Genomic DNA, 12,354 nt, shown 5'->3' with positions numbered 1-12,354 from the left:
AGGCGGGTTGGGCGTTGTACTTGCCAGAGAGAGAAAGGTTTGACAGGTGATTATGTTCAGCAACACCCCTATATGTCTCCTGGTTACCTCTTCGGCTCACCTACGTTTCCTCTATCCGCAGGGCCAGGGCCGTGAATGATGGAGAGTTTCGTCAACGGATCTCCCAGTTTGTGTTCCACAATACACGTACGGCACGCCCACGTTTCCCCTTCTAGTGGGGCCGGTAACCTTCAACACACTCACAAAATACACCAGGTAACTCTTCTTCTGAATAGCGTATAAATTTACTTTGATTGCTACTCACACTTCGTTGTCAAAAATCTCCCCATCTATGCATCCAATGTCTTCGTGTTCCCTTCTTAACATTCAAGCCACACAATATCCTCCTTACCCAGACATCTCCAACCTCTTGTCTTCCCTAAGGGATCGATGTGAACCAACCCAGCCGGTCTACACAGTAACAACGAAGCGCAACCAACGTACTCACAAAGTACACAAACAGCACTCCATCTGATGTCTTCAAAGGTCTTTTTATACTCTGCCTTCTCTCCTTATCAACCTATCAGCAATCGCTGTGTTAATCGCCCTCACCTAGACGTAATCGCCCTCACCTGTACGTAATCAGGCTTGATTTGGTGCTCGGGGAAACCCCGGAAATTCCGGTGTTCGGAGTCGGCCGTCCGGGCGGAACCATCGTCAGGCGGAACCCGTCTTCCACACTTTTGGTTACGCCCTCACAGATCGTCACCTGGTGACATGTTGATATTTTGCAACCTCAGATTTTTAACTAGTTGTATCCCGGACAAATATTGTCCTATCCTAACAAACAATACATCAATGGGATACTTCTTCATTCAACTTTCAGATAATGTAAACAACTAAATTTTGGTAGTCCAGGGTCACATGCATTTTTGCATATAACCTTAAAAACAATGATGGACCGTATTTAACAACTCATGCTGTAACAAAAGCCACAGTCTATTTGGCTTCTCCAGCAACATACAGTAAAAAACAAGCTGCCTGTTCTTCTGCTTTTGCCATGATACTGTGGTTTACACCCGTAACATCCCTGTCGACACTATCTGCTAGCGGTCTGCAAGTCGACACAGAATTATAATTCAAAATTGATGTGTAACCCATGGCGTAGAGGGAATGTTGTAGGTCCTACGCAGAAGTATAAATCAGGCTTAATCCATAAACTTTTAGTGCACCAGTGTTTCCTCACATTTTAGGCTTTCCAATAAAGTGGTTAAACGTCACTTTTAAACACTGGCTGAAAACACTGAGCTTTTGACCTAAGCGAAGCCGCAATGTCAAAGATCAATTTTAAACATTTTGCTCCTGTCACTCTACCTCTCTAGATCCCCTTTGCTCATTTCTTTTCATAATGCCGGTCCATACAGCTGGCTGAGCAGGAGAATGTGTCTGCTGTCCTTGCAATGCAATCCACTCACATTTCATTATCAACAGGCCTTCCATCATCTACTCATATTGACCCTCATAGTGAGAAGAATACATTCTGTATGGTAGCAATAAACTTCTCATAGAATAACCTGACAATGTCAAATACATAAGAGAAAAGTAAAACCTGAAGATACAGGACACCAAGCTTTAAAAAAAGTGAAAAGGGGAGGGGTAGAAATAAGGTGGAGGGGAGAAAAGAGTGAATGGGCAATAAAACAGACAATGCAAGTAAGACCCTCATGTTTGAGAATGGTGTTGACCAATAGGCTTTATAACATGTTATGGCCTGTTCCACTGTTTCCTTAAACCATCTTTAGGGTCCAGCATATTGCTGATTGTGCTAGAGACAAAGCTCCAGGACCTGGTGGTCCTCATTACAGACCACCAATTTGTACAGAGAACAATGGGATTCCAGCCCACTCACCTTGCAGTGCCAGGCAGCCATACTGCTTTCAATAGTCTTTGTATCAATTACGAAGCTTGCAAGATTTGGGCTGTAAAACAGATTGCATATTTAAACAGCTGGGGATCAGCTCATATTAAACAGGCTGCCATCAGCACAGCCTCATTGTGCTTGTGTTTAGTAGATTTCCAGCTGACTGTAAGAGCAAAGGGAAGGATTTAGAAGAAGGGGGCCATGCAGTAAAATGCACATTTCACTCATTGCAATGCTAAATCACACAGACATCTACACATTGCCAATTAACATAAGTAAAACCAAACTATATGGGTCAGTGTCAAAAATGATTTGGCAAGATAAGAAATATTTTTAAAAACTTGTTTTAAAAGCATGCATCAGGTTTATTTCAATGCACATAGTGTATTTATGTTAATGTTATGCAATAAAAAATTACATTTGCATATGAAAGTTAAGACTGAATGGACCTGAAAATGTCAAATGGTGTAATGGCCAATTGCGCCAAAGAATGAGAAATAATAAATATTTTATCCACCTTGATGACATGTAAATGGAATCATAAATATATATATATATATATATATATATATATATATATATATATATATATATATATATATATATATATATATAATTTTATTAGTTATTTCTAAATGAAAATTTTAATGCATGTTTGTAATATTTGTCCTGACATATGTTGAAAACAGCTCTGTTTTTTAAATAATCTTTGACAAATGATGTAAAAAAATCATATCACACTAAACTAGACGATTATATTTTATTCCACTTTTTTATGAGTATATTTATATTTTCATAAAAAAAATCTAGTCACACCAATTGACATAGACCAGTTACACCACATTGACATTTTTGCAATTATCCCCCAAATATTCTTTCAAAATGAAATAAAACAAGAGATTTTATACTTGGTGCTCAAAAAAAAAAAAAAAAAAAAAAATGTATGCAAGTAATCTGCATTTTTTTTAATCTTTTTATATTTAATTAAACCATACGGACAGAAAATAATTAATGTTACATCATTGATCCTTATAGCAAACGTTTGATAGCACAATAGTATGATAGTTTAAATGTGAAACTACCTTGGAACTCAAAGAAAAATGGATGAAATGCCTTATAGTTAATTGAAGCTTCATAAAATTTGTTAAAAAGATAGTAGAGGAATGTTTTTCCACAGGGCTTAAAAAGGTCCCTTACAAATTTTTTACATCTGTACTTCTTTATCTTAAACAGTCTGTTTAAACCATTTTAATTTGACCCCGTGCCTTCTCCTTTGTGATTCAGCTCCTGTGAGAGTACAGCGTCTTTTATCTTATTTAATTAATAACTAATGGTGAATTGATAGGAGGACTCACAGAAATTTGCAGTCAGAATGACAGCTTACCTCGACAATTTCATTTACATTTAGTGAACCGCCAACTTTCTATTAATACGGAAACATCTTACAGCTATTATACTTGAAACTATTATACAATGTATTCATAAACTAAGAAGGAAATACTGTAAAGACTATATATTCAACTCACGTTTAATGCTAAATTATCCAATGACACTGTATAATGCAACCAAGATTTTAATAAAATAGAGTTCTTGATGTGCAGTAGGCAGACGATGCCACCCTGCAATCACTTTCATCAATTCCATTTTCCTATTTCGTAATAACATAATCATAAATTTTCCTTGTTGTAATAATTCTGCTCATCAATTCTTCATCATGACTAATTTTACCAACGCCTTTCACCATTAAAACATTGATTACCATTTCATCCACCCCCCATAACCCCTACAGCAAGACAAACAGCTCATTCATATTTAAAAGCTTTTCAGAAGCGATTACTTAGCCAAAGGGATTTTCCAAGTTAAACTGGTTAGATAATGGGATCAGAGACTCATCTATATTCACACAGTACAACTCTAACACAGTTTCCATTTTCACAAATCCAAAGCGACGAAGTAGAGGTTATTACAGACCTGCAGCTCATCGATGCATCAGTATAAGCTTTTTCAGAATTCCTGTCTCGGTCATATACCATCAGTTAGGTTTATACAAGCACTTAAACGATGTTTGGATCTTACACTGTCAGAAAAAAATGGCCCCTAGCTGTCACTGGGGTTGTACCCTTTCAAAAAGTAATACTTCAGAGGTACATATTGGTACCAAATGGTGCTTTTCCATTGCATAGTACCCCAAAGTTTAGGTTGGGTCAGCTCACCTCACTTTGGCTTGGTGAGCTTTTCCATCGAGTTAAGTATCACTTCGGAATGGAGTGATTATAGGCGTGTCGTTATATTTGCGCTGCCTACTGCTGTGACATCATACAAGTGAGAGCATCGTTGTATGTCGACGCGCTCTGCTGAGCCTCATTTAAGTTGCATTTAAGCATATATGCGGAGATGCGCGTCGCGAATGTGCCGCCACAAACTGCAAGTCTGGAAAGAAACTGGTATGGTGTTCCTGACTCTCAACCTGTGGATGTTTTACATCGCTTAAAGGGAGTTTGGGAACTTACAGCAAAGCACAGATGACAACATGTTTACTTGAGACAGCGCAAGCTAGCACGAAGGTAAAGCTAATCTTTTACATTATAACAATGACGCTGGTAGTGACGATATTTTCAGACCAATCAGTGATCTACGTGTTGTCACGTCACATTTTGGTATCAGCTCGGGTTGCTTGGAACCCCAACCGAGGCGGTACTAAAAAAAGTATAGGTACTACGTACTGTATCCAGTGAAAAAGCCCCCAAAAGTAAGCCGACCCAACCCAAACCAAACCGTAGTGTACTATGCAATGGAAAAGCACCAAAAGAGTGCATATTAGTACCTCAAATGTACTAAATTGGTATCCAATTGATATTGTGTTAGGACAGGGCACTGCCCCAGTGACATTTTTGTATCTTGAATGAGTTCGTAAACTAACATTGTAAGAAAGAACTCATCAGTTGATTTAAGTAGAAACAGTATCAAAGACAGTGGCGGCTCGTGACTTCCCTTCCGAGGGGCGCTAATTCAAAATAAGTGTTCGAAGTGTCATGTGTATTGCTTGTGTTTTCAAAATATGTGTTTGTTGCTTCATGTAAACCATGTGCATCACGTGTTTTGTCAAAACAAGTGCCCGCCGCACACGCGTCAAAACCGTTTATGATAAAAGAGAAGCTCACGTTCACAAAATACACGCAAGACACTCCCTTAACAGTAAACTCTGATCAAATCTGGCAAACGTGAGCGTCTCTTGGTAAAAAAAAATGGTAAATGGTAAATGGACTGCATTTATATAGCGCTTTTAACAGACCTATGGTCATCCAAAGCGCTTTACAATTTGCCTCACCCATTCACTCCCACATTCATACACCAACAGCGGTGTCAGCCTTGCAAGCCGCCAGCCAGCTTGTCGGGAGAAGCTGGGGTTAGGTGTTTTCTTCAAGGACACCTCGACACTTGGGATTGAACCACCAACCTTTCGGTTTGTAGACAACCTACATGAACCACTGAGCCACTTCTTTTATCATAAACCCTTTAGACACGTCTGCAGCAGGCACTTATTTTGACAAGCCACGTGATGCACATAGGATCTCTTGATGCGCAGAACATATCTTTTGAAAAAGTAACCACACACATGACAGGCTGCATACATGTTGTGATGAACTTCGCATCGAGTGACCTCGAAAAAGAAGTCACCGGCCGCCACTGATCAAAGATAAAATTTGGCCCCCGCTGTTAAGATAGCATTTAATTCCACTAATACAGTATGTGCTAGTTTCTTTATTTTAACAACAAATGCAACAGGTGTAAAAAGTCCTTGGTGTATGGCGTTTAGCATCAATGAAGACCCAGTCAAACAGTCAAGCACTGGGGAGAAAATTGGCTGCATTTTTCCCTTGGCCTCCATATTAATGAGACAGTGACACACCAAAGCCAATCACAACCCACTCACAACAGTTGCATTTGATCACTACCATAATATACAAGGGAGGTCAAAACTGCTGTTGCTTCAGTACCAAGTCAATACTAAAGTAAAAAACAGCATGACACCAGTCTTTCTGTCCCAAAAAACTATTAAATTCAGCTGCAAAGTGCTTTCTAACTGACAAGTGTCTGGCTTTTCTGATGGGAATTTATACTTTGTTGTAACACGGCTGCACACAAAAGTGAAAAGATGCACTTTTGGTCAAAATGCCTTACTTGGACAGGTAGTAATGTCAACACAGACATTTTGATCAAATAAATCAAACAACAACATTATTGAAAAATATGAAACACCTCACTGCTCTTATTTTTGTTTTATTACTGTTTATTAAAATAATTAGATACTCAGAAAACTCATGCTGTTTACTCAACTGACAGATAATTGACGCCTATATTATGTTTTTCAATAAACTAGTGGGTTAAATAGCATATTAGGTTGTGTATAAACTGCAATTTTAACAACAATTACATCATTGCACTTATTTTACCATCTCTGATACCCCACTAGGATCCTAAACAGTGGCGGCTCGTGACTGCTCATTCGAGGGGCGCTAATTCAAAATAAGTGTTCGGAGTGTCATGTGTGTTGCTTGCGTTTTCAAAATATGTGTTTGTTGCCTCATGTTAACCATGTACATCAAGTTTTTTGCCAAAATAAGTGCCTGCTGCACACGCGTAAAAAAAAAAACGTTTATGATAAAAGAGACGCTCACGTTCACAAAATTCACGCAAGACACTCCCTTATCAGTAAACTTTGATTACACATGAGATTCTGGCAAAAGCGAGCGTCTCTTTTATCATAAACCCTTTGCAGGCACGCATTTTGACAAGACACGTGATGCACACAGGATCTCTTATACGCACAGAACACATATTTTAAAAAAAGGGACCACACACATGACGGGCTACATACATGTTGTGACGAACTTCGCATCGAGCGCCCTCTTGGACACGTAGTAATGTCAACACAGACATTTTGATCAAATAAATAAAACAACAACATTGAAAAATATGAAACACCTCACTGCTCTTATATTTGTTTTATTACTGTTGATTACATTTATTAGATACTCAGAAAACTCATGCTGTTTACTTAACTGACAGATAATTGGCGCCTATATTATGTTGTTTTAATTTTATTTACTTTTTTAATAAACTAGTGGGTTAAATAGCATATTAGGTTGTGTATAAACTGTATTGACTGCTCATCCGAGGGGCGCAAATTCAAAATAAGTGTTTGGAGTGTCATGTGCGTTGCTTGCGTTTTTAAAATGTGTGTTTGTTGCATCATGTGAACCATGTGCATCAAGTTTTTTTGTCAAAATAAGTGCCTGCTGGGCATAAACGGGTCAAAACCGTTATGATAAAAGAGACACTCACGTTCACAAAATACACGCAAGACACTCCCTTAACAGTAAACTCTGATTACACACGAGATTATGAGAGTACCTGGCAAACATGAGCATCTCTTTTATCAAAAACCCTTTAGACGCGTCTGCAGCAGGCACTTATTTTGACAAGACACGTGATGCACTATGGATGTCTAGAGGCGCAGAACACATATTTTGAAATTACGAACCACAAACATGACAGCCTACATACATGTTGTGACGAACTTCGCATCGAGCGCCCTCGAAAAAAGAAGTCACCGGCCGCCACTAATCCTCCATATATATCAGCAATGATCTTAATGGAGAAAGCCTTTCATGAAGTAAAAATAAAGGGGTGCATACATTTAAGCAAAACAGCGAGTTCCTGCTTAACCCAACGCTGATGAAATTTAAATCAACATGATTTGTAACAATGGAAACTCATTTGTTGTGTTGGGCCATGCTGAAAAGCCGGCAGCACACAGCAAGTAGAGGTCACAACTGCTTTTAAGGGGAACCGAGAGTGTGTCATGCACTAAACACTGTATGATGAAGTCAAAGCAAGAGCACTAATGCATCAGCAATCAGCCCGGAGGGGCTTGGCACATCATGACTAAAGGTTACGAAACACGCCCGGTCTGTGTTAGAAACTGTATAACCTTTCAAAATAACACAACAGAGTGAGGCGGCAAGCGAGTGGCTTCAAATCGGCTCTAATTCACAGATTTGTATTGCATTATAATATGCTCTACACTCAGCGCTCGCTGTACTACAAATGATGGTCTCCAGGGTGAATGGGTTCTGGTACATTAACAGTTAGAGTGAAAGCAATCATGCTTTCCTGGATAACCTATTCAGATGCTATCTACCTCTAATGTTGTATGTATGAAAGAATTCTCATCAAACATCCATTCCAGACTATTTGAAAGGCTCTGTAACATAGTGCCTTTTGTAAATTGGCATGTAAACTGCCAGAAAATTATGCGTTTTGTGAAGGACTGACATCGGTTAGACAGTATAACGCTTTAAGGATTATGCAACATGAAATATTTCAATGCTCTTTCATATGGCCAATGTAAAGTCTAAACCAAACCAAATATGCGTAAAAATAACAAAAGTATACAGATGTATGGATGAAACTAATGCAATATGGCAGCTCCTCAGCTTTTATATACCTTTCATTTAAGAGCATCTTGAGACACATCCATCTCAATAGAAACACACAGGCATTTTAATAGTAAGATCAGACATGTATTCTGACTGTCTGCCCACCATGTGATGGCTCATTAGTTGTTCATTAAGCCAACCTATCCGACATCAAAGCTGCCACTTTATTGGAGGAGCTGAAATCAAGGGCCTGAATAGGCAGAGTTTCCTTCGGTCCATTGGCTGAATCTATCTTGCTCTAAGCAGACCAACTTTGTTGTCCTCTATTGAGCTGAAAAGGCAATAAGGAGCTCAAACTAAAGCCACAAACTCCACTAAGGATGCCGGCCTAATTTGTAATCTACGAGCTGCTTGCAGACGCACAAGCCTGGCCATTTTTCATACAAGCACGTATGTTGACGTCTTCAACCCACTGCTTGAGATGCAAATAAAAACGAATAGCCTTTTAGAAAAGATTTACTTGTGACATTTTCCCCCCAAAAGTTTTTTCTTGGGAAAAAGACTGACTGGGCAAATTAAAAGCGAAGTTGAAAGGTCCCGTCTCTGGCAGCTACGACCGGGCGCAGACCAAGGACTCGGCCAGTTTGGAAGCGGTGTCAGGCAGACGCCGATAGGTGCCTGGGGACCTGAGAATATATTTCTGTCTGCCTGGTATTCAGGCCGCATCAGCGCTGGGTACTCTGCTGCATGGACCAATAAGATGAAACTGTGACCTGAATTAATTGGCCCTAAGAACCGATCACCAAGGTTACTGCAGGAAATCAAATAGAGGAATGTCACGGGAAGTGTTTTGTTCAAAACACATTCCCACAGGTCAATCTAGATGCCATAGTGATATTAATGGCAGTGTTTTGGATCAGCATGTAAAATATTTATCATTCTCTTCAAAACGCACAGCCTCTGCCATTACGGAGGCAATTATTCAAAATACTGCTCTAGGTGGTCTCAACAGTGTCCACCAGTACTGAATAATGCATTTGAAATCTTTCTTAGGTCTTTGGATTTAAACTTTTTCTGTGTTGCCAATTTTTCAGTGCTAAATAATCAGATTTCATAAAACATGTTTTTGTCAAAGAACAGTTCTCCGAAATGAAATGTAATTTCACGGGGCTGTTGAATGCTTTATTCTGATTGGTTGAGAAATGTTACGCGGATGTTGATTATTTTTCTGTAAAACGCACACCTAACCTGTCAAATGGGGGCCCACCAGAGAGCAATGTTTGTGGTAACTGGGGTATAAGAGGAATAATTGACTCCGGTCCATTTTCAAATAATGCATACCTGGGTTGTAACGCATTACCACCTTGAGTGTGCATTTTTTCATGGGTCAGTGAAGCATGCATCAGGTTTATTTCAATGCACATAGTGTATTTATGTTAATTTTGTGCAATAAAAAATTACATTTGCACGATTTTTATGAAAGTAAAGACTAAATGGACCTGAAAATGTCAAATGGTGTAACCCCCAAAGAATGAGAAATATTACATATTTTAACCACCTTGATGGCATGTAAGCGTAATCATAAAAAATATATATTTTAAAATATCATTTTATTTCTAAATACAAATTTTAATGTGTTCTTGTAATATTTTTTCTGACATATGCTGAAAACAGCTCTGTTTTCTAAATAATCTTTGACAAATGATCTAAAAATGTATGTAAAAAAATCATATTACAGTAAACTAGATGATTACTGTATATTATTCCACATTTTTTATGAATATATTTATATATTCATAAAAAAAAATAGTTACACCAATTAACACAGACCAGTTACACCACATTGACGTTTTTGCAATTATCCCCCAAATATTGTGCCAAAATTAAATAAAACCAGAAATTTTAGACTTGGTCCTCAAAAAAGAGAATGTATGCAAGTAACCAGCAAATTTATTTTGAAATTTTAACCATTTTACATTTATTTAAACTAGGGCTGGGAAAAGATTAACCGCGATTAATCGCGATTAATGGCATACAAAAGAAAAGTTTTTTTGCATAATATATGTGTGTGTACTGTGTGTAACTATTTTGTATATTTAACCACACACACATACATATATTCATATCAGATTTTTTTTATTTATATATCATTTTTTTATTTATATATAATATAGAATATATAAAAATATAAATAAATATATGAAGAGTTTCGTTGCAAAACGAGATAAATCCATTTTTTTACATTTTTGTCAAAACATGTTTATTATTATGTTATCATGTTATTATTTTGCTTTATGGTGCTACTTAGCTGTATTTTTTAAGTTATGAAGGTTTTAAATCAAAACAAACCAACTGCAGTTGCATTGAAATTAATTGGAATGCACAACCAAAAAACGCAATTTCTGAACAATTAAAAAAACGGTGGTTATCTCGGTTTGCAACGAAACTCTTCATATATACACATGTAAATGTTTCTTAAATACATACATGAATGTGTGTGTATAATAATTACACACAGCACACTCATATATTATGCCAAAAATAGCTTTTATTTTGTATGCGATTAATCGCGATTAATCTTTTCCCAGCTCTAATTTAAACCATATGACACAAAATAATAAACGTCACGTCATTGACCCATAAATCAATGTCCCGTCGTCAATTATTCCTTACTTAACTCAATTGAGTATTCTTCCTAACCCATATTATCCTTATATTTTCAGTAAAACACAAATTGTGATCTTGAAAGAGATAAATCAAATTTGGTATGTTTTTGGTAACAAAACAAATTTTGAATTAACAAAAACAGAAAGATCCAAATGCAATCGAAGAGCTGAGATGCAAAACCTAAGTGCGTCTGACATGTGGTAAATAAGCATACAGATTTGCTTAAGATAAATCTTCAATTAACGTTTGGCTAATATTAGTTTTCTCTTTTCAAAATGATCTGGTTAAAAGCAAGAGACACTTTGTTTAATCAATGCTGTATTACAGAAGCAGCTAAAATGAAAGGCTTAAAATTACTATTTCTGGTTGTCAGCCCAATTATGTCCTTTTCTTTAGGAAAACCACAAGATAGCTGCATGAGAAAATTTGAGACAAAATTTGTTCACTGACTTGCCTAATCTTTACCTTTACATGGTATTAAATCGTATTACGAATTTCAGCTCTCAAAATTATCAGACTAAAATGCTATCAAGTTTGTAGATAGATGAGTGCTGACTGTTTAAAATGGTTGACAGCATCTACTTTGATTTCCACAAACTGATAGAAACGGCAACCAGAAACTAAAGCTTTCCATCAGGTTGAAAAGAATGAGATTTGTAAGTACTGGCAGGGGATGCAGAAAACACTGATGCCATTTTGAAGCTAAAAGCTTCACATAATGATCAGATCTTATTGTTTTGCCACTCACAAGTGGGAGTATTTTCTGGAGTGCAAAAGTCAGATCTCAGGGGGATCTTTCACAGACAGCATGCAGACTGTTTGTCAAGGACTTTATCTTATGGTCAATAGACTTAACACTGCAAGTCCCTCTCCTTAATGAAGAAGCTGTCATATGTCTACTAAAATAGTTCCCAAAAATCGACGTGTATTGGATTCAGCTCGTGAAGAAAATAAAGGACACACAACGCAGACGGTACGTTTATATAGTACGCCAAACCTATGTTTACCAGCCTCGTCGTATCATTCCGACAAATAATGAGATGCAAACGAGGATGATTCATCTCTAAACATGACTGCGTGTCTACCATCTGCATCTCATCTTGTGCTAGACTGTCATCAGATATAAAGCTGTGACTTCAAACATTGGATTTCAGAGGATGCTGAGGCTCACTCCTGCTTCCTTTAGAAAGACGAACATCTTGCAGTTCTGCAAGAAAAAACACAAGCAACGCCGGCAGGTTAATGAGACACGTGGAGTATCTGAACATGGGATCACACAGAGTTTTAGCTGACAACGGCAGCAGACGCCGAGACGCTGCTATCAACAGAGGTAGCTCTGTAATT

The sequence above is a fragment of the Misgurnus anguillicaudatus genome, chromosome 16 (assembly GCF_027580225.2).
Source record: "Misgurnus anguillicaudatus chromosome 16, ASM2758022v2, whole genome shotgun sequence".
NCBI lineage: Eukaryota > Metazoa > Chordata > Actinopteri > Cypriniformes > Cobitidae > Misgurnus > Misgurnus anguillicaudatus.
This window is presented reverse-complemented; position numbering follows the sequence as displayed.